We start from the raw sequence: 6,973 nt of genomic DNA, 5'->3' as shown, positions 1-6,973 counted from the left end.
TACGTCTAAGAAACCTGATAAAATCAAACGTCAGAAGGTCACTAAATTAGTTTTGCCACATTCTGATCTTTTAGTCGACATACGTCAGGAATCCTGGGAGTCTCCAGGAAAGAAATTTGCCCTGTCTAAAAAGATGCGAGCTCGTTATCCCCTCGCTGCAGAGATAAGTAAGAGTTGGGAAACGCCGCCACCGGTGGACTCGCATGTTGCGCGTCTGGTGGTGTCCTCTACTCTGCCTGTCACTACTGTCACCTCTCTGAACCGACGGATAAGCGTGTGGCAGGTTGCTTGAAGTCTATTTACACTCTCGCAGGTGCTGTGCATAGACCCACTATAGCGGCTTCTTGGGTTGCAAAGGCTTTTGAAGCCTGGGTTCAAGAAGTTGAAGCGGAGCTACCTTCTAATTTTTCTGATGATGCCAGAGAGTGTCTTTCATATATTATCACAGCCTCTCATTATATTCAGGAGGCGGCCTCTGATGCCGGTGTCTTGGCGGCCAAGGCGTCTACTACGTCTATTCTGGCTCGCCGGATTCTGTGGTTGCGGTCCTGGTCTGTGGATCTGGACTCTAAAAAGACCTTGGAGGTGATCCCCTTTAAGGGAGACATCCTTTTTGGGGAAGATTTGAACAAGATTGTTGCTGACTTCGCATCTGCTAAAACTGCCTGTCTGCCGAGTACTAACTCTTCGTTCTGGCCTTGGAGCCCATGGACTATATGGTATCCCTGGACATACAGGATGCTTACCTACATATCCCTATTGCCATTTAGCATCAGCAATACCTGCGGTTTGCTATTGGCAACCTACATTCTCAATTCCAGGCCTTGCCTTTTGGTCTGACCACGGCTCCGTAAATCTTCACCAAGGTCATGACGGTTATGACGGCCCTACTCCGCCGTCAGGGTATCAGGATCCTACCGTATGTGGACGATTTGTTGATCCTGGCGAACTCCCCAGAGGTTATCCTCCGTCATCTGGATCGGATTGTCCAATTCCTGCAATCCCACCGGTGGCTCATCAACTGGAAGAAGTCCTCGCTGGTCCCTGCTCAGAGCATGGTGCACCTGGGGGCATTGTTGGACACACTCTTGTCTCCAGAGAAGGTCCTGAAGCTTCAGGACAGGATAAGATGCTTCCTTTCTCGTCCACGAGTGTCGATACACTCAGCGATGCAAGTACTAGGCCTCATGGTGTCTGCTTTCGATAAGGTGGAGTATGCTCAGTTTCACTCTCGCCCTCTGCAGAAGCTAATCCTTGCCAAGTGGGACGGCCTGCCTCACCGAATCAGATCTCACATGATATCTTTGACTCCGGAGGTTCGTCTGTCACTGACCTGGTGGCTACAGGACCAACAATTAAGCAGGGGTCATCCCTTCTGGATCTCCAACTGGGTCCTTCTGACGACGGATGCCAATCTGCAGGGTTGGGGCGTGGTGTTGGAGCAACACTCTCTTCAGGGTCGGTGGACCTGGGAGGAATCGCTCCTCACGATAAATAATCTGGAGTTGCGGACAGTGTTCAATGCCCTGAAACTTGCTCTGCCTCTGTGTGACAGGACGATACCGTACGGAAGCACTCGCCGCTTGCCGCGTCCCGTTGACTGCGCACAGAATGGAAGGTCAAGCCGCACGAGGCCTGACCACATAGGGGATTCCCGCTTACCGTCAGTAACCGCCTGTTACTGACTCCACCCACTGCGCTGTGGGCGGGTTCTTGCTGCCACCACCAAACTCCTAACCTGCCGTGGCGTTTGGAACCACGGTTCTGCTCTGTATGTGCCGACGCACTGCTTTACCACACCTGTGTGGTGTCGACGAATCCCCACTAGCCACTTGCTAGGCCTCTACCGGTAGCTGGCGGAAGGCGGAGCTTGGAGACGTCAGGTGCTTCCCTGGACAGCCGGAGAACGGGGCTAGGTTTGGCCTAACCCTGTTGGTCACAAGATGAAGCAGTCTTCTTGAGGCAAAGGTGTTTTATTGCTCAAAAACCTTTAAAAGGGCTCCTCCCTATTGCTAGGGGCAACAGCATACAATTAAGATGTTTCAGCAGAAGATGTTACAATACACAACCTGGAGGCACGCAGGTCTCCTTTTTATGTCAGTTTTCCACACAGTACCACAGGGGGGTAAGCCCTCCCTGTCTTCTCCAACCAATCAGGTTATTTTACAAAATACCAATAAATTACATTTTACAAGGATATAAGTGCAATAAAACAATATCCTCCTTCCTGTCACCCAGACAACGTTTGGTATCAGATTAACATCACTGTTGATAAATTTATCACATATCTTCAAAATACAGATGTTTCTGGTCATTCACATCTCCAGGCAATCCCAGTGTTTAAGATTACAACAGGAATGGCTACAATACAAACAAACAGTCTTCCTTCCTACATCGGTCGTTCATATGTCAATTCCAAGCCCATAAACCCAATGATTAGCATCTCTCCTAAGGAACTTACACATCAAAAGGTATTGTCCTTCACACCTCTCTGATAGAACAGGGCCATTAGCATGCCACTTCCTATTTCCAGAGGATAAGAGATGCGTATTCAGACATCTATATTAACTGCATTTTTCCTTTAAATATACACCAAGCCTGTCTTGAATATAAAATAGATACAGTTAAACATGCATTCCTGCAATAGTGCACAGAGCACTACATATGACATGTTAAAAGTAAAACACATGATTCAACAAACTTTTAAACAGTCCGCAACATGGCGCTGGGCACGAGGGTTAACCCCTTCAGTGCCGCAGACGCCATTACACGTGTGGCTGGCTAGTCTCTCCGGCCACATTCCTTCCCCCCCATTCAAGCGGGTCAACCAGGGACCCATGTCCCAACGATTTGGGTCCTGGTCCCGCAGTCCCTTGTGTTGAAGGGGACGCTACCTAGGGTGTGTAGGCTCCGGCCTAGACAGTTCATCCATAGTGCAGTGGGCCTCTCTTCGTGGGTGCACAATGTTCAAATAGTCCACCTGAAGTCCAAGTTCAAGGCTCCACCACAAAAGTCTGTCCAATTCCCCCAAGGTAGGTTGCAGCCACCTAACAGGTAGGTGGTAAGTCACCACGGTGGGGGGCCGGTTACAAACAAGTGCCACCCACGGTGTCCCAACTGTGGCATACCCCACCTCCAACAATAGCAGTATACTGCTCAACCAGGCCACAGGGTGCTCCTGCCCATATGGCTCTTTCTGGCTCAGTACTGCTCCCAGTCCGTGCAGTGGCGCAATAGTTCGTAACACACAGTCCTGGTCAAAAATGTGCGCCATCAGCACTGGAGCGGGTACCCAAGCCTCCTTCAATGACTGGAATGCCAACTCGCAAGCGGGTGCAAAGTCCACTGACTTGGGAATGCCCTTCCTAGCCATCTCTGTCAAGGGGTTCACTACAGGACTAAAGTCAATGACAACATGTCCGTAGGGCCTTACAGGTTCTAAGGTCAGTACCGGTCTGGGTGATGTGGGTCGGGGACAGCCTCTGGTTGCCTCCACCCCCTCTGGGTTGGGCCTACCCCTGTCTCCTCCCACATGGTGCCCCAGGCACTGCACCTCCGTCATACCCATCTGGCAACTGTCTGCCCTAACTGTCAGACCTGCCCTCCCATCCTCCTCTGTCGACCTATGACTCGGGAAACCTACCCTGTCACCTAGGCCTACTCTTCCCTCCTCGTCCGCTACCTGTGCCACAGTGATGGCGGCCAGACCACCAGCCTCTGGATCCTGTGTGGCATCCACTACAGGGAGGCTGCGTGTCTTCCCCGATCTACGGTGCACAGGTAGGGGACCTGCTATGTCCACAGCAACTTGCTGCAAGGGTTCTCCTATGGGCAGAGGCCCAGAGACAACACAAACGCTGGAGTGCCCCGGCTGCCAACGCATGGCACCAGCCTTACAGTTGGTCTGGGCGTCATCCGACATTCCAGACCAGGGTAAGCTCTGTGTCAGGCACTTCAGGGTATGGTCTGTCTCCGGGTTACTGTCCAAAGGGGTTTCGCTGGCAACCGACACCGGTTGCGCAGGAACGTTCCCTGAGGGGACCAGTTGGACACATTCCCTATCTGGCCTATCCCCTCCCACTTTCCTGGCTACCCTGTACCTTAACCCTTCCCGCCAGGTCAACCTCCCCGCCCCAACCCTGTCAAGGCCGCTGCCAGAGTGGCGCCTCATGCCTTTCAGGGATGGGTCAGAGAGTTGAGCCTCCCTAAACTCCTGCCTGTGGCCCTCAATCTCTCCTAAATTGGGACACTCTACAGGGGGATCTAGGTGGGGACTACTAGGGTCAGTCTGGTAAGGGTCAGTCATGGAAAAGTCAGTGTGGTTTCTCATACTCACCGCCGGAGTTGGCAAACCACTTGGGTCAGGAGCATCATTGGGCACCCCCACAGGATCACACGAGCTGGAACCGACATCCTCTGCGTTGCTAGGGGACGTAGGCATACCAGAGGCAAAAGGCATGCGGGGTCGATGTACTAATCTAGCCGCTGTGATCTTTTCCTCTGGGCTGGTTGATGCTGTGGTTGGCTGTGCTGGCAGTTGTCTAGCAGCTGTAGTCTTTTCCTCTGGGCTGGGCTGTGCTGGAGTAGCTGATGTCAACGGTGGTTTTGGAACTTGACTCCGGGGAATGGCGCCAACAAACATAGTGACGATCCCACCACCCAGATCATTTCCTAGGACCACATCAGTTGGGAGACCATCCATGACGGCAACTTCTCGCAACTCTGGTCCAGCTCCCCAGTCCAGGTAGACTCTTGCCATGGGAACCGCTTTTTCTGTTCCTTCTGCCAGGGTGACCGTGGCAGTGCGACCCTGCAATACTGCAGCAGGATCTATGAGGTGGGGGCTCACCACAGTGATTGAGGCCCCAGAGTCTCTTAGGCCTTCTCCCTGCAGGGGTCCCACGTGGACTGGCTGCAGGTGCCTCCACATGTTGTGTAGGGGCTGTTTGGCCATGCAGGTGACTCTCTCCGCAGAGTGCACCTGTCTCTCGCCACACTCCATCGGACTGACTGGAGGGGGAACAGTCTCTGTAGGCTCATCTCCTCTCGTCAAACAAGCGAGCCGGGCTCCAGCACTCGGATTTGGGGCACGAGTCTGGGGTGCTTGGGATGCAGGACAGTTCATCCTCAGATGTCCGATTTTCCCACAGCCGTAGCACTTCTTCTCCAGTCGTGGCACCGATGATCTCTGATCAGTTGCAGGGACGCTGCGGTGCGGTTGCTGGCCAAGAGCACCCGGGTTGGAAGATGCTTGTCTTTGGGGGTGATGAGCTGAAGAGGGTGGTCCCCTTGGTGGTACAGTCTGTTGGAGCTGGCTGCTGGCGGGGCGCTTCTGCCCCCGTGGCCGAATTGCCACATATTTGTCGGCTAATTGGGCAGCCATTTTTAAGCTGGGTGGCTCCCGATCTAGCACCCACTCCTTCACTTCTTGGGCGCACCTGTGGTAGAACTGCTCCCTGCAGATCAGGTCAATCAGTGCGTCCCATGTAGTGGCTTCAGAATCCTTCACCCACTTCACCACGTACTGCCGCAGCTGGGTGGCGAACTGCTCATGGGTGCTGCTAGGATTCTTGGGCAAGTCTCTGAACTTCTTCCTGTAAGACTCTGGAGTGATGAAGAATCGCTGGAGGAGGGCCTTCGCGACTTCGTCGTAGTTCCCACAGTCCTCCGTCGCCACTCCTCGATAGGCCTCCAAGGCCTCTCCATGCAGAGTGGGCACAAGGTGTCTCACCCACTCTGACTTGGGTAGATCGTGTAGTTTACAAGTCCTTTCAAAAACTTGCAAATGTCCATCAATGTCCCCATCACTGTCTGCAAACTTGGCAAACTGAATACGTCCTGATCTGTGTACAACAGCTGACAACGGCTCCCGGGGTACCACGGCCTGTGGTGCCCGCTCCGCATGCCACATCCGAATGACAAGCATGCGTTCTTGCTCCGTTGCCCTTTCCCCCAATTCCGCTAGCCGATCTGCTAGGGTATCCGGGCCGCCCCCCCTGGGACGTTGGGATCCTGGCCCTGCTAGGGATTGCTGGGAAACATTGCTGCTGTGAGAGAGGGCGGGGCTTGTGGTTCTCACCGGTTCCTTACGAAGGTCCACCGTTGGGCCGTCCTCTGCGATGCTGACGCCGTCAGTGCTTTCCACCTCCGCCCGATGAGACTCCTCCGTGCTCCTGAGCGCCGCCTTCATGACGCTTCTGGACGCGTTGGAAGGGATATCCACACCCTTCTCCTGGCATACGATCTCCAGATCATCCTTGGACATTCCGCTGAATTCCGCCATCTTGTGCGTCCTCCTGCGCTGCAGTTACTCCTCTCCTGAGTAACTCGGCTTCTCCAATCGGGTGATGAAAAGCCGCCTGGGAATATCCCACCACTATGCCACCAATTTCTGTGACAGGACGATACCGTACGGAAGCACTCGCCGCTTGCCGCGTCCCGTTGACTGCGCACAGAATGGAAGGTCAAGCCGCACGAGGCCTGACCACATAGGGGATTCCCGCTTACCGTCAGTAACCGCCTGTTACTGACTCCACCCACTGCGCTGTGGGCGGGTTCTTGCTGCCACCACCAAACTCCTAACCTGCCGTGGCGTTTGGAACCACGGTTCTGCTCTGTATGTGCCGACGCACTGCTTTACCACACCTGTGTGGTGTCGACGAATCCCCACTAGCCACTTGCTAGGCCTCTACCGGTAGCTGGCGGAAGGCGGAGCTTGGAGACGTCAGGTGCTTCCCTGGACAGCCGGAGAACGGGGCTAGGTTTGGCCTAACCCTGTTGGTCACAAGATGAAGCAGTCTTCTTGAGGCAAAGGTGTTTTATTGCTCAAAAACCTTTAAAAGGGCTCCTCCCTATTGCTAGGGGCAACAGCATACAATTAAGATGTTTCAGCAGAAGATGTTACAATACACAACCTGGAGGCACGCAGGTCTCCTTTTTATGTCAGTTTTCCACACAGTACCACAGGGGGGTA

This window comes from Pseudophryne corroboree, chromosome 10 (genome assembly GCF_028390025.1).
Source record: "Pseudophryne corroboree isolate aPseCor3 chromosome 10, aPseCor3.hap2, whole genome shotgun sequence".
NCBI lineage: Eukaryota > Metazoa > Chordata > Amphibia > Anura > Myobatrachidae > Pseudophryne > Pseudophryne corroboree.
This window is presented reverse-complemented; position numbering follows the sequence as displayed.